Source organism: Homalodisca vitripennis, chromosome 1 (genome assembly GCF_021130785.1).
Source record: "Homalodisca vitripennis isolate AUS2020 chromosome 1, UT_GWSS_2.1, whole genome shotgun sequence".
In the NCBI taxonomy this organism is placed as follows: Eukaryota; Metazoa; Arthropoda; class Insecta; order Hemiptera; family Cicadellidae; genus Homalodisca; species Homalodisca vitripennis.
The window spans coordinates 73,381,448-73,398,484 of NC_060207.1; the positions used below are offsets into that span (position 1 = coordinate 73,381,448).

A 17,037-nucleotide genomic window follows, 5' to 3' on the forward strand; every position below is an offset into this window, starting at 1 on the left:
ATATTAGAGTGATCTTGTTAATTATATATTTACTCAGTCTGAAGTGTCTCCGGCATAACACCAGGTACAATGGAGTCCCTGTGTATTGCATTACAAAAAAAATTGGTTGCTCTCAAAGAATAAATTTAAAATACTGTAATATTATTTATTTGTATTCTAATTTGAAATACAATTTTTTAATGAGAAATATTTTTTTAAACTAATATTTTATAATTACTAATTGTTTAAATTATTAAAAAATTCTGAAACATAAATTGTTTACAAAACGAAAGAACAAAACATTATGTCATGTTTCAACATTTGCCGCAAGTGGCTTGTCAAGATGGGTAAGTAATTCTGAAACATATCCCCTATATAGGAATAAAAATAATGTGCCATGTATGATGAAATATGAAACATATATGTATGAAAAAATATTATAAATGATAGAAAAAGCATTAATTTGAAAATTACCATTTGCATGGTTAAATCCAAGCTTGTAATTTTTTTAACAACATTGAACTTTGCATTTTTTGGCTTATAACAATTTCTAAAGATGAAGAAATCAGGAATATTGGAGAAGGCTAATGGTGAAATAAACTATTAAACATACTGACTACAGATAACACAGAATATGAATTTAGTGTGACTTTTACATTATGTATTACAATGCTAATGCATTTATGGTTTACAGGAATTAAGATTGCACAAAATGATAAAAGAAAAAGTGTTTTTAAAATGAGTCCATGAAAGTGTTGAAAGTACATCCAACACAAAATATCCACTACTAGCATATGTGAAATAGTGATGGAACTTCCCAGGACTGCTTGAAGAAATATGATCGTCTAATAAAGGAGGAATATGGACATTTAAAAAACTGAACACCTCGAGCTGTGAGTTTGTAAATACTGAGACTGGTGCTCACTAAACCATAACGAAGCATCTAAGAAGAAAAATGTGTGGCAAAATAATTTGATATAGATTTTACAAGTTACATTCACAGGTTATCTTATTAAATCTTGAGTTCAAATGTACAACCCACAAGAGCAGGTTCAAATATTTTAATACTGCAGCCGAGCTCGCCTGAGTGCTGTCACAGCCTGACTTCTTACAGGAGACGTTGGGACTGACCAGACATTCTGGAAAATTAATGTTTGTAAAATAATGTACCTTACAGTACTGCCTGCCCACTGCTAATGTCTACAAAAAAGCTAATTGAGATGGAACCGATTAGATTATATCTCAATATTCTACAAGGTCTGATCACAAAATATATCCAATTTAGCAGTGTTGCAGCAGCATCTTCATCAAGCATCACAATCTCCATCTAGCACTTAATTATGACAAAGCAGCAGATTGATCAATCAAAATACGAGGGCTGTTTTTTTTCCAACTTCCGATGTGGTATAAAAATAAAACTAGGGAGAGTAATTAAATAAATTTATTATCAAAAGTTAGGTACATTATTAGTTACTTTTCAACATAATCGCCATTTAAATTGAGGCATTTTTCATACCTGGGTACAAGCATCTTAATACCTTCTTCATAGAAGTTTGCCGCCAGTGATTTGAGATGGGTTTTCACGGCGTCTCGCTGCGCGTCGCATGTTCGGAAGCTCTGCCCTCCTAGCATCTTCTTCAGTTCCGGGAAAAGGTGATACGTCACTCGGCGCTAAGTCAGGACTATACGCCGCATGGTCAAAAACATCCCATTTAAAACCGTCAAGAAGACGCTTTGTCAAAGCAGCACTGTGAGGACGGGCGTTGTCATGAATGAGCACTACTCCCAATGTGAGCATTCCTCTCTTTTTGTTCTGGATAGCTCTCCGCAAACGTTGTAACATACCGCAGTATCCTTCCGCATTGACTGTGGTACCTGGCTCTAAAAACTCAACAAGCAATACACCTTTTTGATCCCAAAACACGGTGGCCATAATCTTTTTGTTGTTGAAAGTTTTTTTTTTTATTTTTTGGGTTTGTTTGGACTGCTGTTTCGTTTCTGGGGTATCGTACAGAACCCATGTCTCATCTGTCACGATTTTGATCAAAAAATCTTCGCCATCAGCTTCATAACGGTTCAGAAAAGATGTTGCTGACGCCATTTGCTGAGCTTTGTGGTCATCAGACATCTTCGGCACCCATCGCGCACAAAGTTTTTTGTAGCCTAACTTGTCAGTTACGATAGAGTATAGGGCTGACCTTGAAATCTCAGGAAACTGATTGGATAGCTCCGTAATCGTAAACCTTCGATTGCTTCTTACACTTTGGTCAACTCGATCAACGAGGTCTTCGTTTGCGACCGACTTTCGTCCTTGGCCCCCTTCATAATGAATGTCAACTCGTCCATCTTTAAATTTCCTACACCAATCACGCACTGCACTGTCACTCATAAAGCTTTCACCATATACTCGTTCCATTCTACGGTGAATTTCTGCTGCAGATAACCCTTCAGCTTGCAAGAAATGAATGACACTTCTCAACTCACACTTGGCGGGAGATTCTATCATGGTAGCCATGTTTATGTGTCGCTAGATAAATTGGAAATGGCGTCGGTTGTCCGAAAATGAGTGAGGTTGTAGTGGGAGAGGTGCGCATTCGACTGCCGCGCATTGCTGGCCGATACCGCTCGCCCAGCCATCTAGCGGCACAATCGGAAGTTGAAAATAAAAAACAGCCCTCGTACATGTGGTCTTGATGACTTTGGCGAACAGTATACAATGTAGTCTATCTGTAGCTGCTCCTTAAAAGGTTCTGTAAATTTACTTTTCTGCTCTTAACCAAAGTGGAAGTTATAAGCTTACCAAACGGCTGATTTTGGTCTTCATTAATTCCCTTAAATAATACAGATATCAAACACCAACCCCTATAATGTTATATATTGTTTTAATCAGGGTCGGTTTATGTATATAATAAATATTTTAATTTTTAAAAGCAATTAATTAAAAAACTCAAAAGTAAATAATTGTAAATAATAAAACATTAAAAGTTTTATAGTATACAAAAGATTGCAATTTCTTAGTCTTCATACAAAACTTAAAAATGCTTCATACATATTTCACTTAATATGAGTTTATGAGGCAGCACTTGTAATTGTAATGACAACATCCAAAAACTTACACTGTTCATAATATCTAGAAAGTCGTGTTAGTGACACCACTTATAACTCGAGAACGGCTGGGTTGCTTTTTTTATTTTAATGTTTTTGGATTTATCTTCATTGGGAATAGGATAATAAGTGTTAATAATGTATTTTATCAATAAAAATAATAAAAGAGTCAAAACATCTGTCATAATAATAGTGATGTGTTATAACAAAATGCTAGTGACAGTTCATGTAATGTTGTCTATGATTTGTTTTGAATCAATGCTAAGCTCACACACAATGTGTTTGTTTTGTGAAAGAATTATTCTTATTAACAATGCCACGACCAAAAAGATCTAATCTTTCCCAACAACGTTGTAATGCAGTTAGGATTCGAAACATCCAAAATTAACCATTGAAGAAGAAAAAGAAGTTGCACGAGAAGGGTGCCGCTTTAGTATAGCCAGACTATGTGCTTTTCAATCACAACAGCAAAGAGAGGCAGCCTGTGAAATGACTCAATTGGCAATCCAGAATCGCCGAGCAAACCTCAGAGATCAACAACTAGATAATTTTCAACGTGCAAGAAGAAATTATTTAAGTATTGATTGTAACCAAGCAGCATTTTGATACGATTGCAATATTTACTACAGCTCGCATGCTTCCATTCACATTGGGTCAATGGACGTTGTTTGTGAGCAGTGGCACATTGAAGTAATCTGGAAAAATGACAGGATTGTGCTGCCTTGGTGGCAAAGTGAAAATGCCAATTTTGACTCCGCTACCTGAGCCACTGCATTCATTGCTTCATGTTGAAACACCAGAATCATCAAACTTTTTAGCGAATACTTAGAAAAGGACGGATTTCTTGGTCAATGACAGTTGGATTGTTTCATATTCACCAATAATTTTATAACTTTTAAGACACATTGTAACGTTGAATATTGCAATTCAGTAAAGTCCATCAAATATATTTGCAAATATAAAACACAGTGATATGGAGGTTTTTAGCATCCAAACCTCTGATACTAATCATGAAATTACGTGCTACCAAGTTGGTCAATATGTAAACTGTATTGAAGCAGTTTGACGTATATTGCCATTCCCTATTCACCAACGTCATCTGCATTTGGCGGTGCATCTGGAGAATGGTCACTGAGTATTACAGTATTCAGTATATTGTTTTTGTATTTAGGTATTGTTGCAGCAGTGTTGCTAACTCTTGATTTTCAATAAACCAAAAGCATTTTAATTGCCGCTGTATTTTTTAAATCTTGTTTCTTAACCTACAATGTTTCATACTGTAAATGTTTTGCAACTATTTACTTCACAAAGATCATCAAATGTTCTCTTTTTACAAAGAACGTTCATTTAATAAACAGATATTGCATTTTCTGTCTCATTTTTGGTATGAGTTGATTTAATTAAGCATTAATTAATTTTTTTAACTTTGTGTTTGTTTATTATTTGCTTATTTTACGTTATTCCCTTTGGAATTAATAAAAGTTTGTGTGTTTATTACTCACTTAATGAAGTTAATGTACTTCAAGTTTAAACAAAGCATGTTTTTTGAGACTGAATTTTTTGCATATTTTGTCTCTGATATGTCCGAAATGGGTGGTGTAACAGGTCTGGGACATATTTTATTTTATTTTCCAATCCATTTTACATAAAATCCAATAAATGTAACAACTATCTTTACGCAATAAAAACATCAGTTTCACATTATTTCCTTCCTTTCCTAGAAAATCTGGTGAAATATTTTGCTAGCTGTTACTCGCTAACAAAGCGTTTCCGGACATATGTTTATATAAGCTTTTACACATTATTTTAATGAGAGGAAGCCAACTGAGAAGTTTGTCAGGTTACTCGGGGCACCCACTGGATAGTTTGATGGATTTATTTAATACATTTTCATTTTTATATTGATAACACTTGCAAAAGAACATGTTTTATGAAAATTGACATTACTCTGGTAACATATTATATTACAACTATATAATACTTTTTCCATACATGAAACAATATTATATCACATCAAAAGTTAACAATAAGATATTATGTATCAATAACAAGTACGGGTACAAAATTATGTAGCATAACTCATCATTTTTATGAATCCGGAAAGCATAAATTTGTTTACACGTCAAACTCTGTATCTTCAAAGTTAGAAGCAATTTTCAAATTTTCTTCTAGATCAGGATTGGTTGGGTGTATTGTCAAGTGAGATCCCGTGTAAAAGTTCCAGCACTTGATTCCACTATCCAGCACTTTTAAAGGCCCTGACTGAGGAAAAGATTGTGTTTGTCTTCAATGTGGAGGTATGTATAAAAGTAAAAGGTCACTTAAAGAATGAATGCAAGGCCAATCCATATTGTTTTCTCGGGAAGGAGAATAATGTGAGGCCAGCTGAACTCCAGACCAGTTTGCCGGAGATTGGAACTTGCTTTGTTTTCTGACAAGCTTTCAAACTCAAACTCAAAAATCTTTATTTTTACAGTTTTTCAACCATACAATAGTGTCAACCAAAAATAAACGAAGTAATCCAGTACAACAGTAATTACATATGATTATCACATTGCACATTTCTATGGGTTACAATAAGAAAAGAGCTATCTACAACTAGCTCGTTCCCATACCTATTTACATTCAATTCGTCATCAGGACAAGAAATCCCCGATGCTGTAACAACACCGCTGTAATAGAATTTTCTTTACTCCGTTTCCGAAAGAATTGAAATTATTCTCTGACTTGAGCTCCCCCGGTAGTGCATTGTAAAGCCTGATCCCATTATATTTAAGGTGGTGTTCATAAAAAGCAGTTTTATGCCTAGGAACAGAGATTTTTCCCGATTCCCGGAGATCGTAGATGTGTGGAAGAGTGTCAGACTTGAACAAAGGTAAGTTTCTATGGACATACTTGACAACATGTAGAATGTAAATGGATGGAAAAGTTAATATGTTGTTGTCAGTAAAAAGAGGTTTGCAAGAAGAACGCCATGATTTCCCAAATATTATTCTAATTGCTTTCTTTTGAAGCTTGAATAATACTTTGGTCCTTGTGCACTCAAAGCCCCAAATTTCAATGGCATATGATAAAGAAGGATACACAATGCCATAATAAGCAGCTAGTAAGACATCGGTACCAGCGAAAGCAGACAGGCGCCTCAACACAAAGATTCCCGAGCTAATCCTTTTACAGACCGCATCAACTTGCTGAGCAAAATTAAGACCTCTGTCAACGATGATCCCAAGAAACTTAATGTTAAGACATGGTTCGATTGTATCATCACCAATTTGAAACATTCTGTTATCATCACCGACAGAACTCGCAATCTTAAAGTCAACGACTTTAGTTTTTTCACTGTTTAAGAGTAAGCGGTTCTCCTGAAACCACTGCATTAAAGCACCTGTCTCCTCATAAATAGCAACCTCAAGTTCATTGTGATGCCGAGCTGAAATTGAAAAGGTAGTGTCGTCTGCAAAAAGGCAGACTTTTCCTCTAGTGACCTGTTTGGGTAGCTCATTCACAAAGAGAAGGAAGAGAATGGGACCAAGCACTGACCCCTGGGGAACTCCCCTAGAGACCAATGCCCGTGATGACCGAACCGATGTTAGACAGCCACTGCTATCCACATAAGGTATTTGAACCAATTGACCTCTTCCACCAAGATAGCTAGAAATCCACGAATGAGCGACACCTCTTAGTCCAAGACAAGACAGCCTACGTAACAGGATGTCATGATCAATCATGTCAAATGCTTTTGACAAGTCGAAAAAGATCCCAGTACTTTTCAAGCCAGAATCCAGGGACTGAACCACAGAAGAAACCAAACAATGCATGGCATCAGATGTCGATCTATTCTTCATAAACCCAAACTGATTCAAAGAAAACACCTGGTTTGAATTCATGAATGACAGGAGTCTTGTTAGGAATATGCGCTCAAACACCTTAGACAATGTGGAAGTGAGCGAGATGGGCCTATAGTTGTTACAGTCGTCCTTCTGTCCCCTTTTATGAACTGGTCTTATAATTGCATTTTTTAGTGATGAAGGGAACTGACCCAGGTTGAATGACAGGTTTATAAGATACGTAAGAGGTTTGACTATTGCATCAGCGACATGCTTCAATAGCTTTGGAGAGATTTCATCAGGTCCAGCAGAACTTTTAGGCTTTAGAGATCTAATTTCCCTCATCACCTCTTCTTCTGAGGTAGGAAAAATGAAGAGTGTTTTACTGATCATTTCCGGCTGTACAACTCCGTGCGACGACCCAATACTACTGCCTGTAGACATTGGTTGACCGATACTGGAATAAAATGAACTAAACACTTCAGCCACCAGATTGGGTTCCACCATCCTGGATCCTTTCTCGTCAGACAGATGGATAAAATAAATTCGCTCACTGTTGGATGATTTAAGGTCCTTGATGATTTCCCACGTTGTCTTTGTTTTGTTGGTAGACTTCTGGATCCTATTTAACACAGCATCAGACTTGTGCTTACGAATCTCCTTTTTGTACATCCTTCTCAGTTGCCGGTATTCAGATCGGAGAGGGTGAGCTGCTTCTAGATGATTCGAGTCAGAATAGAGAGAATGCAGCTGATCCTTCATAGATAACAGTTGTGGAGTAAGTTTAGGTTTCAAAGTTGAGTTTCTACCTTTCATAGACTTCCTGAGTAAAGGGAAAGAAATATCAAAATAATATTTCAACTTATTCATGAAGACATCAAACAATGTATCAAGACCACCCAATTCAAAAACTTCACTCCAAAGCTCCCTTTTGAGATGAAAGTGGAAACTACGAATATTTTGCGGTGTGAATTGACGTGATAACCTGTACAAAGGGCCAGAGTTCAAGTCAGCGACAGAGAGGTTAAAAGTAGCTAACTGACCATGATGATCAGATAATGCGGTTAACACAACCTCACTGTTTACCAGCCGATCATCTATGTTAATAAAAATGTTATCAATCACAGTCTTAGAGTTTTTTACCTCTCTAGTGTAGGATGTGATTGTATGACGCAGATCAAACGAGGCCATTGTGTGGAGAAATCTTTTACACCATGATGACGCAGATGACAAGTCTATATTAAAGTCGCCTACAACAACTAGGTGTTTTTCCTGATAAAAAACACTGTCTAAACAATCACTTATACTGCTCAGGAACTGTTCGCAATTATAGGTAGGAATCCTATAAACAGCTAAGACAAACATAGATTTGCCGCATGCCAGTCTCACCCTGGCACCAGCCATTTGGCAGAAGTCTTCAACGCAAAATCTAGACACATCAACAGCCTCCGACTCAATGTGGCATCCAGTCAATATGCAGACTCCACCTTTTAGCCGGGCCTCACGACAGTATGATGACACAACCTTGAAGTCAGGTAAACTAAAACAATTAAGCTGCTCGATAGTCAAGTTATGTTCAGTCAAACATACTACGTCATGACTTTCACATTGAAGATGGATCTGAAGTAGATCGGCATTAGATTTAAGGCCACAAATGTTTTGGTGGAAAACAACAATTGGCCTCTCCCGGCCATCCCTGGCATGACCATTCGAAGCAAGGGAAGCGCCCGTTAGGTATTCAGCTCTCGGCCCCAGCTCTTCCATAAAAAATTATTTTGTACTGATGAATGGGTCCAGACTCCACTTCTCACCACCGGATAGCAGCTCGATCTAGGTTTTGATAAATTTGGCTTAAGATCATTACTGCTCGACGACCCGCTATAGAAGGGTTTTGAGGCACCAGACACCCGCAACTTTCCATCTCGTTTTAAGTTGGAATTATACCATGTTCTAGTCATGAATCGTTTGTCCATACTGTTTGAGGACGAATTTAAATGGTTTCTTTTATGAACAACAGGTTTGGTAGATAAAAGAGCTCCGCGACTTACCGCCCCCCGAGGCCCGAGCGCACCCAAAACGAGGTCCACGATTAAGCGTTTCCCCGCCATATTAAAGTGTAGCCCGCGCCCCGCGTAACAGCGCCTCGGAACACCTTCAAGAGATATAAAAGTTGCATGTCTATGTGAGTCCACTAAAGTTTTAAGCTTTCTATTTGTTTCGGAAATGAGGGGATTCACACTTGTATTATTATATCGTTTAGGTATGCCCAATATTACTGCATTTGTATGACTAAGATTATTCATAAGATATTCGAAAGAGTCTAACAGGTTATCACAGCAGTCGGGGATGTTATTAGTTCCAGCCATTACTACAGCATAGTCATTATTCGTCAAGGTTTTAACGACATGGGTGCTGCCATCAATTACATCTTCAAGTTTCCCCCCTGGCTTTATCATAGCCGTTACTACGTACTCATCATTAGTGGCAGCGTTTAGACTGTGACCAACGGTGCGTCCATGAGAGTCACTTAAAATGAGCACCTTATGACTAGATTTTACATGCTTATCAAGTTCACTGGTAGACATACACTGTAGGATTGTCGTAGAGTCTTTTTTAGGATTAACAGCATTAACAGATTTCCTGGATGGCAACACCTTCGTCAAATCCTTGAGGACCATAGTACCGTTTTTGATTTTAGGACAAAACGAATTATTCCGAATAGTCTTAGAAAAATAAGAGTTACTTTTTGACTCATCGGAATTCATGCTATTTGTGTTATGGCACAGTGTTTCCTCGCATTGGAGTGCAGAATAAGAGTTATAAAGTGTCACTCCTCCAGCTAACTCTGTCAAATTTTGAAGCTTGGAGCTCTTTTTTGGACTTCTTTTAGACTTTTTAGGTTTCTGAATTTCCCACCGACCACACTCAGAGCGAAATAGAGTGAGTTTAGGAATCAAACTCTCACTTTTGTTCGATTCTGTTGCTTGACTACAATGTGTAGAAGGAAAGGGTGTCTGAGTGTGCTCAGGGGAAGAGGCAGTGGTTGTTTCTATATCTGTAGATGGCTTGGAACTACTTGTTACAATAATAGGCTTTGATACAAAGCATTGACAGTACCATTCATAGAAACGCATTGCAACTTTAGGTATAACGTAAAAATTAAGGATAAACTTAAGATTTACAATGAGGTTGATCCCACATTCAAAGTCATTACGCTGTTGAGCACAAGGCATTTCAACGAACTTGGACTCACAGACACCCAGTTTGACAGACAAAGTCTTTGCATGCACCTGGTTTAGACATTTAGATGAATCAAAATGAAATGACAACTTATTGACGTTATCAACCAGCAGTAGACTCCAGTGTGAAGCACTGTCGTCGGTCAAACCTTTGGTACTATCACTAATACAAGCAAAAATATATGTTCTTGCATTAACTGACAACTGTGCAAGGAGAGACTCAGTATCTTCCATGCAGGATAGTTTCAAAAGATGTGTTACTGAGGGGTCAATTATTAAAATATCATCTCTATTCAAAAGACTTTTGTCACAAGCATCGATAAAATATTTTAAGTTACCATCATCCAGCCAACGCCTTTTGTCCCAGTCATTCGATTTACTTCTGAGATTGTTCAAACTGTTAACCAAACCATCTCTACAACTAGTCAGTTCATCAGTTTTTGTTTTGAGAGCGCTCACCTGCGAATCGAGGTCATCAATTCGCTCAGACAGTGACAAATTTTCAGCTTCCAAATTTTTTGATTTCAGCTGGGAAAGTTTCAACTTGTCGTTCAAGCTGTGTCTAACAGCACCCTGCAATACTTCAATCTCAGCTTGAGAGATATCAAGGGTCTTGAAAGAATCATTTAAATAATTTATTCTAGACTCTTTTTCGGAGTCCAGTTTGGCCTTCAAGAAAGCTACTTCACAATTTAGTTCATTGTTAATAGACTTTAGTGAGTTACGATTATCAGCTATTTCATCATAAGCCTTAATTAATGCACCTAGTGCAGACAATATCTTAGAGAGGTTAACATCGGCAAAATTTACAGATATACAGTTTAGTTCAGACAATAATGACAGAACTACCATTTCCATTTCGTCATCGAGATTTTTTGTATTATTTACAATTAAGTCCACACTTGGCATTTTCATCAGGACATCCATAATATTCCCTGAAAATTATCAATATGGCACAGTGGTAATATATTAAAAGAACCTATCTTAATATTGATAGTTAATTAACAATGGACAACTAATTATAATACAAAATATAGCAGTCCAATAATGAGTATGGTCGATCCAGGTACAGGAACGAAGAGCCGTGAGTTTTAAGAAGGCAATGTACTCGCAGGGCTATAGCGTAGTTGCGTCACCAAAACTGAAGGCGCAAACAGCAAACCTGACGGTGGGCAGTACTGGAACTGGGTGGCCACGACCAGACGCTGACACAGGTTAGTCGCGGGACATTACAAGCCGGCCGGGTTATGTTGGTTCTGCTGGCTGTCGGAGGACGCACAGAGCTGCGCGACGAAGCGTGCGCTGTGGCTTCAGACGCTGCCTGCACGTGAAATGTTAGTCACGCCGCTTCAACATTCAGCTACTCACTCCCCCCAGCCGCTGATGTGATGATGAAATGTTGCATTCCGACAGTCCAAAAAATGTTTTAAATACAACACCACCACAGAGCACTCATTAAAACTGTTCAAATATAAATTTTAACGAGGAGCACCAATTTTCCTGTACGGCATGCTTGAGTCAGGACTACCAACCATCAAATGCAAAACAAAAAAAGCGATGTTGCGCATTTTACTGGCGAACAATCACAGTAGTCAATTAACTGATGTTTTGTTTAGATCGAACAAGGTTGGATAAACACATAGAACTTCTCATCATCAGCTAGCAGTATCGAAATAAGAATGATTCAGAATGACCTCGAAACAGCAGCCATTTAGACTCCAGATACAAGACGTAAGTTGCCTGTCAAAAGGCATGGCACTGGAAGGGGGATTCTTTTCGGTGTGATGTGCGGATTTTACTCTGGTAAGCTGCTATTTCAATTCCAACGAAATTATCCTAGACTTCCAGATAAAGACTGATAATTTGGAGGACACTTTAAGAACGTTTGATGGTAATGTCATGGTTGCCGGTGAATTCAATGCAAAAGTTTTGAAGTGGGGTTTGACCCATACAAATACCAGAGGAAGATACATTTTTGAGATGATTGAAAGACCAGGACTGATGTGATCAACAAGGGGAATTTATCCACTTTTCATAGGCCGGAGTATATGCAGACAATACCGGAAGTTACTTTTAACAACAAAGACATTTGCACATAATATTGTAGACTGGACAGTAAGTGAGGACTACACTGGTAGCGATCATCAGTATATCACTTTCAGTTTGCAGTTCGCCCGAAAGAATGATCTCTTATGTCTTTCTGTGAGTTCATCCTCTGCTGTTGGAACATGAGAAAAATTGTTGCTTTTGGAGGTCCTCGAGACAAGTAAGAATGAGGTACTGGATGGGCAGGCAAAGTCAAAGACCTGGTGAAAGCAACCATGGCGTTATTATGGAGGGCCTGCGATACCTCCATGCCCAATAACTCGATACCACGAGGGAGAAAAGCCTCGTATGGTACACAGATTATATAAAACTGGCTACTATATACAAACTATGGGGAGTGCACAATTTACTTTGACTGTATAGTTTGATCCCACATTTGTTGCATTTTCCCTTTATGTCTTGACAAAAAAAACAGCTGACCAGGCCAAAGTACCATGCCTCATCAATACATAGGTTTTGTTGCAGGTAGTACACAGACTTCATTTTGTTATTGAAGTAATCAAAAGGAACTGGACTTGAGTGATTAGATGGATCAGGATGGCTTTCGAAATTCAAGCAACCTAAGATAGTAAAAAATCAGTCTCGTGACATAAAATTTGGGAAACAAGGAGGGAATAACTTATTTGTATTCCAATAATCTTGGAGTCTGGGCATTTGTATTAAGCCAATGTATTAAATAAGACCAAGAAAAACCAAACCTCTTCGATAGATATAACAACCAACTCAAGAGCTGGGTACAATATGGGACCCACAAAAAACTAAAGTACGTACTTGTTGGTTGCCTTAACAATTCCTTCTAAAAAAGCTACGAGGGTAATTCGGAAAGTAAGGTCCGGTTTTTTATTTAAAAAAACCACAACAGATTTTTTTCAAAAAAACTTGTTTTTTTTTATTCCTGACATCAATCACTATTTTTCTACATAATTTCCACTTTTGTTTAAACACTTGTCATAACAATCTACAAGTTTTTTAATGACGGTGTCATAGAAGTCGGCCGCCTGCGACGATAACGAGTCTTGTACTGCTTGTTTCACCTCGTCATCAGTGTCGAAGCGCTTCCCACCTAGGAACTCTTTTAGGTAGCGAAACAAGTGGAAGTCGCTCGGCGCCAAATCTGGGCTGTATGGCGGGTGTTCTAGCTGTTTCTAATCAAACGATTTGATGAGATTTTGGGTTTGGTTGGCAGAGTGGGGTCTCGCATTGTCATGCAGCAACGAAACTCCAGCTGTCAATAGGCCGCTTGTTCTGTATTGCTCGTCTAAGGTTAGTCAGAGTGTTGCAATAAGTGGCCACATTTATTGTTGTTCCTCACTCCATGAACTCGACTAGCAATATCCCACATCTATCCCAAAACACTGTCACCATAACCTTGCGTGTGGACAATGTTTGTTTTGCTTTCACTTTAACCGGTGATGCCACTCCATCGACTGGCGTTTCGTTTCTGGGATTATGTGAGAAACCCATGTCTCGTCACCCGTCACAATGTTTTCTAAAAGGTTGATGATATTGGATCAAAAATTCAAGAGCAATACCCATTCTTCTTTTTTTGTGTTTCTCAGTAAGCAGCCTGAGAACCCAACGTGAGCACAATTTGCGAAAATCCAAAATTTCAGAAACAATTTTAAACAATGTGGTTCTACTCACGTTTGGAAATTCTACTGCTAATGAAGAAACAGTAAATCGCCGATCTTCACGAATTTTTTCATCGACGGCTTTCACCAAATCTTCGGTGATCACTGACGGCCGACCAGATTGTGGTTCGTCACATGGTCATTTTCCCGTCCATCTTTAAAAGCTTTCACCCACTTCCGCACTTTGCTGTCACTCATTGCATTTAGACCGTACACTTCATTTATCTGTCGATGAATATCTGCTGCTGAAACGTTCCTTGCTGTCAAAAACCGTATCAAAGATTTTAGTTTTATGAGGTTTTATTTTCGTTATTTTGTGTGTCATAAATATAAACTTTACGAGTCTCGAATACGTGCAATAATTTTACAACTCCAACTGCCGGTGATTTGAACGTTAGTTCCTAGCCTAGACCTAAATTAGTTTATTTGCTCCATAAAACTCTTACAATTCTATACACACGTTTCATAAATATTTCTATGTGTATGATGATCAAAAGTATGTTTTTAATAGTTAAAACGGTTTTATTTTTGCTAACTTCGGATTGTTCGACCATTTTTTAGTTCAGCCAGGGGTCTGGTCGTGAGGTGGCCGAACAAGAGGGAATCTACTATAATTATTATTCAGTTTTGATGAAGTATTTGATCTCATGTGAGATGCTGTTAGGCAAAACCTACATGGTGTGCCCAGGTGTTTCTGTGAATATTATATGTGATGCAGTCTAGGAGACCAGGCGTTTCTTGTAAAGGGTAATATTTGTTTGCGACGAAAAAGAATCGGCCAAGTACTAGTAGGTCAGTGAACACTAGTTACCCAACAATAGTGACACAGAACGTAAGTAGGTTGTTGGACTGTCAAAGTTACATAATTCATTCATTAAGTTTTGAAGAAAACAATTCTGATGAGGATTCCAACTATGTACTATCGGGAGATGAAGCTACTACAAGGGATCCTGTTTCCAGAAGAATCATCAGAAGATTGAGCACTACTATATCATGACCAAGATGAGTATCCTCTACCAATAATTAATTGTCTTATTAGTTACATCTGTTGTCATTCTGTTTTGGTGTATGCATAATTGATTTATTATGATTTGTTTTGGTCATTAGTAATATGGCTGATGAAGGTACACTAAATTTCAGGGACAAACAAACCAAATGATTTGAAAGAACTATTAGACCAAGAACGGGAACCAGTGTCTAGTAAAGATAAATTTAACAGTGATGTTGGTGACTTTAATGAATTAGGTTGGGAAATTTATGATTATGAACTATAATGCTAATGAATTAGATAAGTGGCTGAAAATGTTATTAAATTTTGTACGAAGTTTGACAATTCATAAAAAATAAACATTTCTTAAGCCACTAAAACTATTAGGTAAGTACAAATGGATATTAGGTAAGTACAAATGGCGGCATCTAGCCAACCTGCTAGGAGATGTGCTGTGGAAACATTTTTACATCGTGAAAGTGAAAACATGACAGATTACACAGGTCAATATAACTATACTTACCAAGTGCAATGAGTTTATTATATCCTTCAAATTAAGTACAAGCAAATGATTTACGTTGCTTTAAATTTAAAAATTAGACTTAGTCTTCTTGCACGTGTGACAAAAGACAGCAAAATACTATTACCTTCCCTTATCACAGACCAACAGTAACAAAGAAAGGATGATGCAATGTCGTTTATAGCTTACGAAATAGAGGAAGGAAGTGACAAACTAGCAAAGAGGTTCGAAAAAGAGTACAAACTATTTGGAATATACATACCGTTGATTATGTATCTGTCTTAAAGAATCAAAACCAGTACTTAACTTACTTTCCTTTTTGAAGCAATTATTTTAAAATTTTAAGTTAATTACTTCATCCGCGCGTTCCAGTAACCTCTTTTCAGTCTATTTCAGCATGTTTACTTATTATTTAATTTATTTGTAATTCAATTACTCTGCATAAAAAAACTTTTTTTTAACTAATATTAAATGAAGAATAAAACTAAAAAATGTTAATTCACTCAGCTGCTCTAAACAATGGGTTATTTTTCTATGTATATTTGGTTATATTGTCCTTATTCATCTTCGAACTGATATCACCCTAGCTGAGTGATTCACTTGTTGCTAACTCTTTGTGATCAGGAGACCACTAATGTTGCAAAACTCATCTCTCGTTCAGTTCACATGGAGTTACAGGTGGTTGTCCTCTCAGCTCGCCGGGCCACGTATCGTGGGCGGCTATGAACTGTGTCACTACTCGGCGCTTGCGTAACCACGTAGGTCACTGTAACTTTTTAAATAATAATCGGATTTAAATAGCAAAATTTGACCTTCGGCTCTATAAAGTACTGAGATTTAAATTAAATTTTCAAATAATTTACAAAATTTATTAGCTTCAAGGTTAAAACGTTATCGATTGGTTATTTGTAATATGCTTATAACGAATCGAGTAATATATAATCTAAGTTAAAGGTTGATTTGTTTAAAAAGTATTATTATTTGCAAAATAAAAATTTTAATAAGTCTCAAATTGGTCTCTAGTATTAACAATGTATAAACTCGTTTCCATATTTTGAGCATCGTTTCCACCACTAGTTTAATGCATTAATAATATGGACTATACCAGCTTCAGTTACACTAACACTAGGATAAAAATATAATTCTGAACTATGTTGACTATAGCATGTGCTGCAAATAGAGATATATTAATTTACTTACTTATTTGGCCGAGAGGTTGCAGCACTTTCCAACCACTACTGGATAAGGATTGAATTTTATAACTGCGTAATACATGTAGTGGCCTAAAGGGAAAACAGCGAGGGCCACTAAGTGTGGTCCACCGAGAGCGGAGAGACAGATTATAATAATCAGGTTACATTTAATAACTCTTTAAACAATACGGTATAATTTTATCAGCAAGTATAACGTATAATATTATACTCTTTACTATTAGCATACTTTAATGTTCATTCTTGTTTTCTCATTTACGTAAAGCTGTGTAATGTACCCTGTTATAGGAATTAATGTATCCATGTTTTCAGTGGTACCATCAATGTCAAGAATAGAATGTGTTTTTACCTCTTCCATAGCCTAGAGACTTTATGTAACAGCTTTGACTTTATAAGAGAGTAGGCCTTGCTAGTAACAAAAAATTAAAAGT

At 37.2% G+C, this 17,037-nt stretch overlaps 1 protein-coding gene across 2 annotated transcripts in view; it reads right to left on the reverse strand.

Moving 5' to 3' along the window:
* LOC124364566 (ATP synthase lipid-binding protein, mitochondrial-like) overlaps window positions 1-15,557 on the reverse strand; it is a 28,645-nt gene extending 13,088 nt beyond the window's left edge. The window contains exon 1 of one of the 2 annotated variants that reach the window (XM_046820134.1): window positions 15,399-15,557. The gene's annotated coding sequence lies outside the window, so the exon portion shown is untranslated. The remainder of the gene's footprint in view (window positions 1-15,398) is intronic. The other variant, XM_046820127.1, reaches the window with a different exon arrangement.
* Between the last annotated feature and the right edge of the window lie 1,480 nt (window positions 15,558-17,037).